The sequence below is a fragment of the Strix aluco genome, chromosome 5, assembly GCF_031877795.1.
Source record: "Strix aluco isolate bStrAlu1 chromosome 5, bStrAlu1.hap1, whole genome shotgun sequence".
Lineage (NCBI taxonomy): Eukaryota > Metazoa > Chordata > Aves > Strigiformes > Strigidae > Strix > Strix aluco.
This window is the reverse complement of record NC_133935.1, coordinates 24,370,141-24,386,240: the sequence shown is the minus strand read 5'-3', so window position 1 is coordinate 24,386,240 and position 16,100 is coordinate 24,370,141.

Genomic DNA, 16,100 nt, shown 5'->3' with positions numbered 1-16,100 from the left:
CAAGAGAGAAAACAGAGTGGTGGATTCCAGAGTCCTCCCAAGTAAGTCACTGGGTTAAATGTGACTACGCAGAGAGGCTAGCCCTTCCTGGCTAAGACTATGGTTACCTTTTCTCTGTTTTTGTGGCCAGTTTAAGGTTATATTGATTTTTTTGCCAGGTATTTTGCCAGGTTAGTAATAACTGGATAAATTCCCTCTGTCTCACCAAGCAGCCAAACAGACGCTGGTGCCAGCATGAGGGAGGTGGCAAGCACAAATGGTAAGAAAAGGGTAAAACCTGTTTTCCTGCGCAGCAGTACAGATTCATCTGGGTTTAAATTAATATCTAACCATGACCAGCTTTGCTTCTTTACATTGTTTGACATTGCAAAGGGTCCCCTGGAGGGGAAGGAATGAGTTAAGCCATCCACATGGCACTTCAGGTAGTGACTTGCTATGAGCAAATAAATTCAAGACTGGTAACTGCAGTTGAAATGGGAGCTGGAAGCAAATAATAATTACACAATAAAATATAAGGGTAAGAAAGTTTATCCTGTATAATCAAAATGGGAACATGCACAGCTGAACTTTGAGAAAATAAAGGAGAAGGGAGAAGAAAAACTACAAGAGAGGTTAGGGAAGGATCAGAGTAAGGTATTTCCATTCCTCAACCAGAACCAAGGGCCTGTGCTTGTCCCGCCAGCGCCTGTTGTGAGGATCATTCACCACTGCATTATGTCTTCTTTGGACAGGATCCTTCTTTCTCCTTATGAGCATTCAACAATCAATTATCATAGTAGCATTTGTAATTATTAAATGGAGAGGAAAATGCCACTTTCCTATTTGCAAGATCTTAAAGCTTTTAAAGGCAGACTGGACCATGAATCACATCTTACAACAGCTCTCCTCCTTTAGATAAGGCTTCATTTTGCTCTCAGTGTTAAAAGCACAGGATATTTAATCCCCTCCCTGAAGCACTTGCGATCTAAGTAGACAAAGGTGTAGAACTGCAGAAGAAGGAAGATTATTCCCTCTTCCTGCTCTTTGTTATTTACTTATTTATTGTTCCAGACGGTGGAGGATTGAGGCACAGAGAGGTGAAAAGATCTCCCCAAGGTCACATGGGAAGTCTCCTGGTGACAGGTCACAGTTTCAAAGTTCAACTCTAGTTTGGCAACATTGGCATTTTTCATGAAGCGCAGTTTTCCTGAAAAAACAAACCCTAGTGTTAAGGGACATAGTCTAAATAAATTTGCCTGGTAACCTTCATACAATTACAACATTCTTCTGTGTGTACATTTTAGTCATGTTTAACTTTTGGTTTGTATTCAAAGTCTGTAATTAGATAAGTCTGAAATACTCCACTACTTGCATCTGTCCCACCATCTTCCCAAAACACATGAAAGTATACAGGATTTCCCTGCTGGTTGTTTTTTTTTTTTTTTTTTCCAAAACTGCAATTAAATCTAATTAGAAACAGAGGTCTCACTTGAAAAACTCTATTAATGGAACTCTCTCCCACAGCAACATGTTGATGGTCTGATGGCCATGGTCTTATGATGGTTGTAGTCCTAAGGTAGTAAACGTCATGAAGAATGCAACCTAGGAAGAGAAGAAACACCACAAGAACATGGGATGTAGGCCTGGTGGCAGGAGAACATAAGATAATAGGTGATCTTCTGTCACTGTGGTAGACCTGGTAGGTCATTGGACTGTGGGATGGATATGCTCTAAGCGTTATTTCACAAGGCTGTAATGGAGAAAAAAGGATTAGTTGTCCAGCTTTGCAAAATACAGAGAACTGAATTCATCCACTGGGAATCATGAAGTGCTGACATACCTAATGCTGGCCGATGCTGAATTAAAATTCTGGTCCACCTATATTTTAACTCTGTGCTTATTTATCTGGATTTTCCATTTGAAGAGAAAATACATCACACAATAAAGAAAAATTATCTTGGAGGGGCAGTTTTGCAAGCTTCTTTTACCTGTTTTATTTGAAGGAATGTTTCCTTATTTTCAGCAGTGAGCCTAGTTTCTGTTTAATTTTTGCTTAAAGATGTTATACATCACTGTTATACAGATAACATGTTCATAATAGTTAAGTGCTTTATAATGTAGTTAAGAAAAAAGAAACCAAATATGCATCACACGCATGTGTGCACAAGTTTGCACAGTGATCGCCCGCAGATGAAGTTCCTAGTGTTGGTGGAAGACGTAATAGGATGGAAATCTTTTCTTCTTTGAATGAAACTTCCTTATTAGTTCATCATAACAGCCCACATTTCCAAAATAATCTTGATTTATCCTCTATTTTGGGGCACTTGTGTATGTAGGTATCCCCAGTATCTCCAACTGCTTGCACAGGCATGCAGAAGCTGAACAAAAAAGCATGGGAAAGTCTGGGCACCGTGGCAATTGAAAAAATGGGGCTTCTTTCTGCAAACCTGCATCATGGTGGAGTGGGGTCTGTGCTTCAGTGTTTGGGACTACTGTGCAAAAGGAGTGAAATGTGATGATCTCATGTAATGAATTTCTTGGATGTCAGAGGAAACAATTATAAAATTTTGCAATTAGATAACTAATAGCACTCAGTTTGTAACAACTAAACTGTATTGATAGCTCTGCCTCATTAAAAAGTTCAGGAGAAAAAACAGCTGCTGAATAAAGTGATACGACACAAATGGGGCAACATGGTACTTACATGATACGCATATCTGGCTCTGGCAAAGGACCTGGCTTGGGAAGGACCTTCCCTCCTTCCTGTGCCCTCAGTGACTCTTCATATCTTTTCATTATGGTTCTGTCTTCTCCCCACCGTGCCAGTGTAACTGTTGGGAAGGCCTCGTAGGATCTCTGTCATCATCTTGGTGAAATATAACCTTAAAGGAAAACAAAAAGGAAAGAACATCCTAAATCATTTTTGTCAAAGATCCTTTCTAATTTAATTTTTAAATCATCAAAGAAATATTTTGAAACATTTCCTACTCCATTACAATCCAGTTTGTACACCATCCATGGATAAATAGAAGTCTGTCTTCCACAAGGACCATTCAGCCAGTGCCTTCCAAATGCAAGCAAAAATATATAGAATTGGAAGTTTGTATGACATACGGACAGTGATTTTTATCAGTAGGTGAATTTCCATACAATAAGGACAATTTCTGTTCTCTGAACTGGTTAACTGTTCAGAAAATTTAGAATTCCTAAGATGGACTTTGTTCATTTTATGTCTGAAAAAGTGAATATGGCTTTGTCAGCCTAACACCTTTCCAGACATGAGTGCAAAGCCATGTTCATGTTGATGAGTTTTTTACATTAGTGCAATCACCTCCTGTAGTGACATACTGTAGCATATCTGCCTGAAGAGTGACGTCTGCCACCACAATTTACCTTGGTACAAAGATTTTTATAGTAGTGCTGTATAGTATAATGTATTACATTACATTATAGTATTACAGTAGGTTTTTCCATAGTGCTTCATGTAGAAACACATATAATCTCTTTAATGACTTCTGAAGTAGTTCCACAACTGCTGGACTTATTACCTCTTTTGGAGTTGATTCCAGGTTTCCTTGTATGCATGTCGTACTTGGAGAAGGTACTATACTATTTGAATCCCAGAATCTGGACATTACTTTCATTGAGTTTTGCTAAAGAACAGATTTATCTCTCCCATTCTCTTCCACCTAGACATTCACTTACATGATCCCACAATTTACCTTGTTAAATATTACCGTAATTCTGAAGAAGACCAAATGCATTTTTGCCTGTTTTGCAGAAACACAGTTCTGCCCATGCTCTGTAGTACAGTCACAGGCTTCCAGCCACTGCCTTTGAAGCAGATTGCTGATGTTAAGGGTCAAGGTTGATCGACCGCCCTCCTTCTTGGGAAGTGTCCATTGATATCTGAACTAACCTTTGCCATATCGCACTCTGACTTACACTGCTCTGCAGTTCACAGAGCAAGCTTTGTGGAAAACACTGTGAACACAACTGAGCTTTCAGGAGCATTATTTAACATGTTTCCCAGTACTGAGTAATGTTTGGCTCCCTTGCTACGACCATGTCCTGTGTGAAGGCTAGGAAGGACACACTTTGCACTGAACCCACTGGGGACTCGTGGTGGTAGAGATTTGTTGATGGACGTGGGCAGAAAGCAATAAGGCGATGTGGGGGAGCATCCTACCCTTAATGGTGTTGGCTTTGTGGGGAGGGGGAAGAGAACCGTTGGCAGATGCAGTGTGTCAGTATGTATCTGAATGCTGGGGAGACTCCTGGAGTGTCCTCAGTCACAGCTTATTTCACCTGACCAGTGTATGTCCTGAGAGGTGGCAAGTGGTAGCAATGCAGGGGCTGGTCCCTGGAGAAGGCATGGTAGCTTAGCACTCTCACGCCACGCCTGGCGGACTTGGCCATGAAGGTATGTGAGTATCTATGCCAGGCTGATCTCATTGAAACATTTTCTGCATTCCAAACTAAGGAGTTTTCAAAATCTGAAAAAAAACCTCCTTGCCTTTAAAATCCCAGATGGTGTCATGCTGAGAAGAAGGGCTATGCTGTGAGTCCAGAGTGCCCCTTGACTCTGCTAATCTGTTCCTGTGGTTAGTGGGTTTTGCAGGGGAAAAAAATAGTTACTGAAATTGGGGACAGACACAAGTCCCACACAAAGCAAATGGGGTTACATTTTCCAGTAGTGGTCCTAGAGGGTGATACACAAAGATGAGGTAAGACATCCGTAGACACATTTTGCATCTTCTCCTTCAAACTGTAAAACATTTCCCAGTTATTCAACCAATCAAGCTTCCACTTTGGTTTGTAATGCTGTAGGCAAAGCAAAGTGAGCCATGCGCTTTAGGATGACTGCAACAAATATCTCTGATTTGGTTTTAACCAGTGCTCACTTGTAATTTCTATGATTTTTTTTAATTATTGTGAGGAACTGTTACTTCCTTTAGCACACAACATTACTATATGCTGAAAGAAGAGCCAGTCAAATGCTTCATGGCTGGAATTTGGTAATGTGACCTGGCATATTTCAGTGCAAACTTATTGCTCCAAAGCTGGGTCAAACCAGAAGACATCAGAAGATTTTGCTTTCTGACTGTCTGGCTCCATGTAAGTACCATTATTCTGGGTATGGAGACCCCTTTCTTCTAAGCAAAGAAACCAAGACATAGAAACTGTTCCTCAGTTCTGCAAGTCAGCCCCAAAGCAGATTTAAGATATAGCTCATGTTCTCATTGCTCATGCCACCTCCTCCAGGCACCCCTCACCTGCCACAGACACCCACTGCTCTCTGCATGTAACGCAGACTCCCAGCTGTGACTCGGAGTTGCACCTAAGTGAGATGCTGCACAAGAGAGGACTTGATTGCCTTCTGTTATGGTGAGTGAATAAAGGGAGCCTTCTGGGGGCCCTATTCCCAGATTCTCTTGCCTGGGGAAGCTAGTTTCATCCCCCCACCATAGGCAGCAGGAAATCTCCTCCAGAAGCAGTTTAAGGCATAGTAAGAGATGCTGGCTTCAGAAACTAAACCAGCTTCTGATGTTTTTGCCCTACGTTGGCAGCTTCCAGTTCTGCATCACTGTTTGCTGCTGTCTTATCTGTATTGCTGTGACTGCACTGGCTTGAAAGGAAATCCCTGCTTTCAGGGAGGTCATTTCTATCAGTTTGTTATCCAACCCCATGACAGTGACAGCAGCATGAGAACAGGAGCGGGAAATTACAGTGTGGGTGTAGGGACTCCTTTAAGTGACTTCCACCATTAAAGCTCTCTATTTACAGAGCAGCCAAGGGTGAAGTTACCCAGCAGAGCCCAGTCAAAGGACCAGCTCAGCACTGCACAAATGGGCAAGTCTCAAAACGCTGACCTCCACCCCTGCTCGTCCTTCGCATCCACCAGTTTTGATGCTTCTCTAAACTCTTCCTGAGCCAGTTCAGCTTATTAAATCATCTGAAGACTATCACTTTTATTTCCTTGAAGTAGTTTTCTGTTCATTAACCAACTGACTGAGTTCAGTGACGTGCCCAGCAACCACCAGAGACAGCTCAAGAAGGGCCAGGATGAGCAGGCACAAGGAGGGTCCCTTCCCTTTGCTGTGGCTGAGAAACACTGAATCAGCTTTCTGCCTTTCCTGTAACTTCAGCCTAAATTAAGCTCATGCACTGAGCTGCCTTCCAGAGAAGCTTACATTTCCACAGCCTACAGAAGGAGCTGAGGATGTAGATTAGTTTAATTGAGCTAAATTTAGTCTATGTGAATACCTCTTCCTGCACCCAGTGTTGTAATTCCAACACTTCTTATTAATAATCTCATGCACATAAACGATTGTAAATTGTCTTGAATAGCATAATCAGCCCCAGCAGCAATATCAGCTATCACAGGCTACATAAGCACAACATTTTTTTCCTTGGCATGTGCCAGAGATTTACTGCACACATTTAGCTTGTACTGTTGAAACCTCTGTGTCATTGTGAATTTACTAGCTGATGCTGAGACATATGTGTGTGGGCAGCAGGAGATTCAATAGGTTCAAAAAGTCACAAGCTCCCTGTAATTTGTTGATTTTCTTTTTAGCACCTTAAGAAAAGTAGGTAGAAAGTAACCCTGCCTGGATTTTAGTTTAATTGTTGAGACTTGGAATAGTAATTAAAATTAATAGATTTAAAGAGTACATGTTAGATGGCAGGAGCTTTTAGCTTACAAAGGTGCAACTAGAAGTGGTTTATTTTGAAAGTTTAAAAAAATAGGGAAACATTTTGCATGAAAGCCATTCTGAAAGCAGGTAAAAACTGTATTTTGTGTGACCATGAATTGTTTTATCCTTTTATAACTTTATTGTGACTGCTCTGCCTGCTTGAGCTGGTTCTATGCCTGAAGGATGGAGGCCCTTATCCTAGCTATTTTGAAAAGTTCATAGAACTGAAGACAAAAAAATTAATGAACATTATGTGATAGGTATCAACCCCCCATTTTTTCCAAATCATCCCTTTAGTTACAGATTGGCACTCTACTCATTGCTGTCTTCAGTGATTGCCATATTTATTTATTTCTACATCAGTGAGTAGATTAAAAGCACTTAAAACTACATGATATCCTAAATTTATTGCTTACTTTTTTCAGTACAACTTATGCACCTTGTAGTCACTTACTTTTGCAAACCTCTTCCTGACTGAAATTATTGAATATGTGATGCTGCTTAATGCATTTCAAATTGTATTGTATCTGCCTGTATTATTTCAAAAATAATATTATTGCAGGTGTTGTATCTACTTGGGGATGTGGTGCTTACCTCTCAAATCAAATAAACACACAAAAGGGATTACATTCCACTTTCGTTGTTTCATCATTGTACAAAAATTGTCTTGCCATACGATAGGAAGTATACTAAGAGGACATTTACAGTCCCGCATCCCCGATCATTGCTTCATGTAATAAAGGAATTTGACATCTGTCCCTGTTTGTACAAGGTAATTGTTTGCTGTCATGAGTTCTAAATAGCAACTGAACAAGCTGCGTGAGCATGGATCATCATCAATTGTTTGTTGCTGTTACTCTTTGCACTAACTCTTTTCTTCTAGTTCCGCCAACACTAAGACTTCATCAATGCTAGAAAGGACTTGGCAGTACAGTATGTGGAAGTATGCCAGCCAGTTCTCCTAGTGGAGTCTCATCTTGTAGAGCAAGATCCTGTTTCTGGGACAGTTTATGTCACCTCTGCATATAAAACATGCTGTATCAACCAAACCGCCTTTGATATCTAGCGTGTATGTGTGTATATGTAGTTAGAGAATAGTTATACTATAGCATAATTACATTATTCCATATAGTAATTGCTCTGGTACAGTGCAGTATTCTGACAAGCTTCAAACTGATGTTACTGTAGCAGCAGCACTTCTAAGAATAGACCAGGGCTCTGCTTTATTTTTGGTGTAGTAAATGACAAAAAAATACAGTTGTGACTTCTGGGCAACTTCCCAGTTGCCTTTTAATGTACCATTTGTGAACTGTAATATTATCTAAGTATCAATTATAAGATGTTAGCTATTAAAAGAACTCAGAAAAAATATGCAGAAAGAGCCCAGACACCTTCCACTTGATTTTGCCATGAAAAATGCCTGTGGGTACTGTTTTGGGCAACCTTTGCTTCCATGGATGGCTGATCAGCGAAGGAAAGTACATCACTGAAGGATCTGTCTGGCATGAGGCTGACGCCATGATTCTGAAATCTGATGTGACAGAGGCCATCCTGGGCTTGCTCAGTAGTGAGCTGTTGACGTAGCGAATTTAACTGGAGAAAACACAGATCCATACAGACATTAATTGCAGAATATCAGCACCTGACACTTGATCCTGAGGGAAATTTGACTAATCCTAATATACAGGCTGAAGGGATGAAGTGCCTGTAGGAGTGCATACCTCTCACTAGGAGGTGAAAACTGGTTTCGAAAACTTCTCAATGGGGAAATGCAGGAGAGATGAATACACACTTTAATCACGGGATTTTTCTCATCTACCTTTAGATAAAAAGAACATAGGCTTATAGTTGTCTAGCCACCTTACAGTGAAAGGAAAAAAAGAAGCTATTTTGATTCATCTATTCTAATGCAGTCATCTGTCATGGGGAAAAATGCATTGAATCCTAGAAGTGCCTGCACTCTGAAAGTGGGCTGAATCATTGAGGGTAAAAGAAAAATATTAATTTCCAGTCTGATCAGTGACTCAAGAAAAGCGGGTAGGGACATGTAGCAGGGGAAAAGGAGGAGGTGGGGTCACCGTTTTGGTACTAGCCCTTCTTAGCTCAGCATAAGCCTGTCATGAAGCTGCACCTTCAGAGCAAGGTGAAGGTCATTCATTACGCTGAGCACTGGGCTGTAGGGGACAGAGGGAATGTGCTCCTGTTGTGCCCCTGCTAGTTTCAAAGAAGAATTATTTTAGCCAAAGCAACTGCCAAGGTCAAGTGACTGCCTGTGTATTTATAGTAGCAGGGCAGTGCTATTAAGCAGTGTTCAGTGCCCAAACTAACAGAGGAAAATGAACAGGTCTAGGAGTGCCATCTCCAGCTCAGGTTCCCTCTGCTGCTCATGTGCTGGAAGTCCGGTTTACAGTTGTAATGAATTCTATCATGATCTCATTAGTGGACATAAAAAAATAAAATCAGATTGGGTTACTGTATAAATGAGTCACAGAGGACTCCTGCAAAGAGTGCTCTGTAAAACCGGCGTTGGCCAGTCCTTAGGGAACTGGTGGCACTTCAGGATGCAAAATGACACAAGCGCTATCATAAAAAAAATAGAAAAAGATAGAATCTAAGTGCTTCTGGCTGTTAAGGGCCTCAAAGGTACTGGTTCTGGGAGTTTTATGCTATTTAGACTGGTGTGCTTATTCACTGATAAAATGTCTTATAAGGTAGCATTTGGTATTACAAAAGGTTACGGGTATTTCTATCTCAAACAGCAAGGTAATAGCAACATCTCTTAAATAAGCAGTTGTGAAGTACATGTGTCAGGAGCCACTGAGGTTGTCTAATTATGTAACTAATTATGTCTGTCTCCAGTGTTTACATTGTTCTGCCCTCACTGATGCTAGTATGACCCTCACCTATTTCAGGCAGCTGGGTCAGGAAATAAAGGGTGCTTTCCTACTAACTTTCTTATAAGCCCTTTATTGCTGCTGCTCCCACTCTGAGTGTGCAGAGTCTCCCAATTACTCTGATCCCTTTCCAACTGGTCTGGAAATTGAAAAACACAGTGGAGATGGCCCAGCTTGCACTGGTCTATGGTTTCCTTCAGGTGGAAATGAAGATCAGAGCCATACTGTTGGCTGGTTTTGTTGGCATCTGTCTTTGAAGACAACTTTCTGGTTTGTGCTCTGGAGGGATAAGTCTGTCAGCTAGTCAGCTTAGAAAGTGCCAGGGTAATGTTTATTTTCCTGATTCACATCTTCTGCTCTGTGCTCTACTTGGAGCTTCAGCCTGAAAGTCAGTGGAAACTCCAACTGGAGCAAAAAAGTATTACTGCTTTTACAGAGGCTTAAAGGTCTTTTGGGGGATTTTTTTTGAGTAGTTTGTTGGTGTGGCATTTTATGCTCTGGGATCACACAATCTGAGATTTCCAGGCACAATCATTGCCCAAGCAATATTATGTCATGGTGACTCACAGTGTGTTGCATCTTTCTCTACCCTGTCTATCTTGGCTGCCCATTTGTTCAGCACCATTGCCTCCTCCAAAGTTATGTTTCAGCCCTGTTCTTAGTGAAATCTACTCTGCCCTGAAGTCCATGTCAGGGTAATATTTGTGTGCTGTGTATTCAACTCCATAGTATTTGTAATGATCACATATCAGCTGATAATTTATTTTCATGGTATTTTCTATTATCCAGTTACTCTTTTAACCATGAAGCAGATTTTTCTTTCAATCACAGTAATCTATATGAAAACTCCATTGTCTTTAATAATAACTGTACTATCCAGACTTAAGTTCCCTTTGGTCCTCCCTTCAAGGTCATTGCTTCTCAGCCTGAGAAACTGTTGTGGTTTAACCCTAGCTGGCAACTAAGCACCTTATAGCTGCTTGCTCACTTCCCCTCAGTGGCATGGGGGAAAGAATCAGAAGGGTAAAAGTAAGAAAACTGATGGGTTGAGATAAGAACAGCTTAAAAAAATAAAATAAAATAAAATAAAATAAAATAAAATAAAATAAAATAAAATAAAATAAAATAAAATAAAATAAAATAAAATAAAATAAAATAAAATAAAATAAAATAATAAAATAATATTGTAATGAAAAGGGAAATAACAAAAAGAGAGAGAAAAAAACCCCAAGAAAAATAAGTGATGCAAATGAAAAACAATTGCTCACCACCAACCGACCGATGCCCAGCCTGTTCCCGAGCAGCAGCTCCCCGGCCAGCTTTCCCCTAGTTTATATGCTGAGCATGACGTCATACGGTATGGAATATCCCTTTGGCCAGCTGGGGTCAGCTGTCCTGGCTGTGTCCCCTCCCAGCTTCTTGTGCACCTCCAGCCTCCTCACTGGCAGGACAGCATGAGAAGCTGAAAAGTCCTTCACTTAGTGAAGCACTGCTCACCAACAACTAAAACATCAACGTGTTATCAACATTATTCTTATCCTAAATCCAAAACACAGAACTATACCAGGTACTAGAAGAAAATTAACTCTATCCCAGCCAAAACCAGGACAGAAACCTTAGGAAATACTACCCAAGCACTGACTGATCTTTCATTTTCCCCTTTTCCAAACATTTTTCTTAGCATATATAGGTAGTCTGTAAATGTGGTTTTGTTTTTCTTTTTTTAATTTGCCCATCTACTAGGTGCAGAAGAACATAAACCTAGAAACAAGTTGTTTTACAGACTCTGTGGTCCAAAAGCACAAACTTACAGTTGGAGCTTGAGCTCTCTTATGGATGGAATACAGCATTTTACAGTAAACATGTAAGCCAAGAGCAAATACACAGCTCCAGATAGGGTTAGCCATCTGGGAGATGGCAGTATCAAGAGACAATATAAAAGGGGTTGTAAAGGTCCAGGGGTTTATAATTTATATGTACTTGGATTTGCTGCCAAATGAGGAAATAAGCGAGACTGTTATCATGAAGCAAAAAATCAAGACCTTGAAAGAACGTAATGCTTAATTAGCACTGTGAGTGACAGTCTCTGTTATTATTATCACGGCATTTCATGTTATAACAAGACAAATAAATAAGGGAAGGAGAGGGTGGTAATCATAGAATCAGAGCACAGATAAAGCTGAGAGAGCATGCTAGAGATTGTATGGGTGTTGAATTTACCAGAATGACTGAGGCAGCAGCTTACAAACACCACCACCAAAATCATAAACTAGAGGATTTATGAGAGCCAGATTAGGTATAGCCACAGAAGAGAAAGAAACACCACAAATGAGCTAAGGAGATCTGTGAGCTTTTCCTGAGTGCTACGAGTCAGTCTGCTCAGAGACTGCTGGCAAGTCCCTTCCCTTCTCCGGGGCACACTTCTGCGTTTGCACTCCTTTTCAGTGCTTTCAGACTTGCAGAAAACAAGCAGGCTGCTGCACCAAGTGTCATTTTAAGGACTGCTGTATCAGGTCATTTAGTCCAGTATCCTGACCCTGCATTGTTGCAAAAAATAAATACAGAAGCAAGACAAATACCAAGAGAATTTAATTCTGGCATGTCCTCCTATCTTTCAGCTACCAGTGGTTTAGGGATGGTGTTTGATATTATTCTGTCATTTACAATGATAGATTCTTAACAACACCCTGGTAAGGGTGTGACACCAATGGTAGAAGGGCGCAGTGGTTAAACCATGGGGATATCTGGCCACAGTTGTTTCAGAATGAGCTCCGGTACAAAAACCCAGATCTAAACCAGCACTTCAGTTCTGGAGTCCCAGCATGGAAGGCACCTGGGAGATTTGATCTGTGCTTATTCCTCAGTAGAAAAATTTTCAGCTCATGGCTATGTCTGCTTTGTAATAATTTTACTTTACAGGTAAACAGAGTTGTATAAAACATGTTTGTTTTAACTTTTCTTAACAAGGCATCTCCAGTAACGCACATTTGGAAGCAATTATTAGGCAAAGCCAAAAGCCCCGCTATGGTACTTTGGATGGAGGTGACCATCTCAGGCATTTTAAAATGCTCATTAACACAAACAAGGAATACCACTGCCTGTGTAACCTAGCCCGTCTGGAAGGTAAATCCATCTTCATTGGCTCATGTGACCCCTCTCAAGGACAGCGGGGCCATTTGTGCAACCTTGTTGCCTCAGGGACTTGTAAACTTCTTTGACTTGGTTAGCATCTTGCTCCATATTTAGTTCCATTTATCTCAGTGGGATTGCTTGCAAAGTAGTCAGTGCTGATACAGGCATTGTAAACTGGCTGAAACAAGAATCTTTTGACCACCCATGAAAGCTGACAGTGTGGAGAGGTTTAATGTTGGCAGTGCTTCTTATAGTTTTTCCTTGAATATAAAGAAATTTCTTTAACAGATAAAAAAAATTTCATGTCTAGTCACACCTATATTTTCTTCTTTAAAGCAGTTACATATTTTTTAGACAGGTATTTGCTTGCTTTCACTGTTAAAATAACTTGTCCCCCAAGCAGAATGTCAGATATTTACATTTTGCCAGGGGCCATTCATTTAGATATTCTGCCTGTCAGGCAGAAGTAAGCTCCAAGGCATTTAAGCAAGGAAATTCAAAAGAAAAATCAACTTCAGAAAGTCATGCTCTTCCTCTTCAGAGTCTGGATTCACTGAATCCAGTGAAAGGATCTCAAAGCAGCATCCCAAGAAAGAAGAGAAATTATCAACATTGTTACAAGAGAGGTCTGTCTATTCATGTACTGTGTTGGTAAAATAGAGTATTCACAAAGTATTAGTAGTCCAGACATATGTAACCCCAATTATTGAGTGCTTACAATTGACATTTCTTTTCAATAGGTTGTTCCACATACACAGCCACACAGGAACCTTACATAGACTCAGTCTTTTGTAACTGGATCTTTTTCAGAGCAGAATGAGAGCCTATAACATACATGAAAGACAGTAGCAGACGAAAAATGATAGAGCATGGATTTTCATCACATTTTAGTTTCCGCATACACTTAAGCCATCTCCCAGTTAGACCTGCTGGAGTTGGATTTGTTTCTTTCCCGGTAGAAAGGGAAAGTTGACTAAAAAAAAAAGATAGATATTTTAAATTTTCTTCTTGAAATTTCTGTTTCCTTCTTCACATAGATACGCACAGATTTCTCCATGAAAGTAAACAGCTGGAGGAAAGTTAGGTTAAAATTTTATCAGAAACCTTAACTTATCACATAAAATCTGAAGTCCCTTTGTGTTTCCTCAGTCTGTAGTAAGTTTGCTTAGCTATTCCTCTCTGCTTTGTGAACAAGGGCTACCCAGAAACATCAGCACTCTTTATGCTTCTTGACTCCAGTTGTACTAGAGATAATCTTAAGCACTTAAGAGGGTGGCTGTAACTGCTATACTTATTGGAGTCAACAAGAAAACAATGATGAAGCTGTTTGTCCAAAGTCCTCTCTGCTCCAGGGAACAGAGCAGTGTACCAACCTCCTCCTGTCAGCCCTCTGGATCAGAGCTGGGGAGACACAATGCTCCAGTACAGTGTGTCTCCTCTCCAAGCTGCTTGTTGTTTTTTTTTTTTTTTTTCCTGCCCTGTCTCCTAAAAGGTAATGCAGCATCAAACCTGATAATTTTTACAGTCTCTGTCTGTGTGTGACTGCTGCTCTATTCTTTCTTGAGAACTTCTGAGTAACTCCTGGATGATTTCAGTAACAACATGAGAGAGGAGTTGGGTTCTGAAAACCACTAACTTTCTACACACTCACCAAACAAGGACTTGGAGAGGAGAGTATTTTTCATGCTTTCTTGCAAAGTAGAAAGTTAATGAGCTTGAAAAATTAACTTTTTTCATGGACATTAAAGAATCTATATGATAGAGACATTTTGGAAAACAAGACTTCATTCCTTTTGCAGCCTGTAGCATTGTTTAACGTGCACAGTCATCAGAACAAGCTGGAATGAAAGAATCAGCAGATTTTGTCACTCATGCCACGGCAGGACAGCAACGGTACCATCACAGGAATGGGACAAAGAGTAGGTGTTGGCCGGCATGCGCACACAGGCAAAAGCATGCAGTGGAAGCATAAACTGGGTGGCTGGGAAATACAAAGGAGTCTGTGGAAAAAAAACCAACTAGTTTGTTAATTAGTCAAAAAAGCATTGCCCACACAGCTTGTTTTCTTTGTTCTTTATCCGGGGCAGGGTTCTGATGAAACAGAAGAGACAATTGTGTAATGTCAGTGCTTCACAGAAGGGTGGTTGTGGCTATGGTAAAACAAAACCGTGAGGACAAGAACCAGCAGGTAAAGCTGATTTGTAAAGATGTATCACCAATTAGTGCACGGGCAGTGGTGGCTGGAGACCAAGTGAGTCTGGAAGAGAAGTACAAGTGCTCTAAGAGAAACGATGCTGAAAGAGGTGGTGATAGGGGTTGTGCTTCCATTGCTGGCACACGTGCTGATACAGATGCTTGTTCACTGGGCTTAGTTCCTGATGAGTTCAGTGCCCCCTCCAAGACACCTTCCTCCTAGCTGCTCCCTCTGCCAGCTAACACTCTCCGCTGGTTTAACCAGTGCATCTCTCTTTTTCAGACTAAGCCAAATCATCTTTTGTTTCTGCTTGTCAAACCCGTTCCCATTTTTTTCTCATCTGCTGGCTGAGATGAATCCGCCCAAACACAGCCTGACAAAGCTACAAAATGTCCATCTGTGAAGCAGCCACACACATGTTCCGCAGTGGGGGCCTCTGCATTTGTTGGTTTTGTATGCAAGAGGTTCGGCCACCAAGAAGTGGTGCAGCACAGGTCGCTTAAGTGATGAATGACTAAAGCTAACAGGGAACATAGACAGATGGTAAGTTACTAGCTGTGCTTGGGACATGCTGGTATCAGTTTGGATGGATTCCGGTTTGCATCATTTCTTCTCTCATTAGATCTCAATAGGCTTTTTCTTCCCCCATGTATTCAAAGCCAGCAGTGACGACAAAACTAGAAAGTAGCATGCTGCGGTGCATCTGCAAGAGTACACAAGGGATGATTTAACTTGCACTGTTTCTCAGGACCAAACTAGCACAGGTTTTGCTACCAGTTACTCTCCTGCTCCCTTAAAAAAATCATCACCCTGAGGGGGTTTTTGCTCTTCCTGAGAAGGAAAATTTCCACTTTGCATTTCAATGAAAGAAAGGCATTCAGTCTCCTTTCCCCGCCCCCAGACTGTTTCCTGTGCAAACCCTCTGACTTTCATTTTCTTTCTGAAGCAGTTAAATTTGCATTTCACTGAGCCCTCTCAAGCATCTTCTTTCTCAGCATGTGACAGAGAGCTGTGCCGGCGGACGTGCTGGGGTGCACATCTGGCTCCTGGAGTTGGCTAACGGAGCCAGCACCAAGTCCCTTGCGGCACGACCCCAGCGACAGCAGCAATGTCAGCTTTTCTCCCGGCCCGTGGCTCCCTGTGCCAGAACAGCTACTCTTTTCCACTCAGGCTGTGTATGTGTGTGTCCGGATGGAGGCA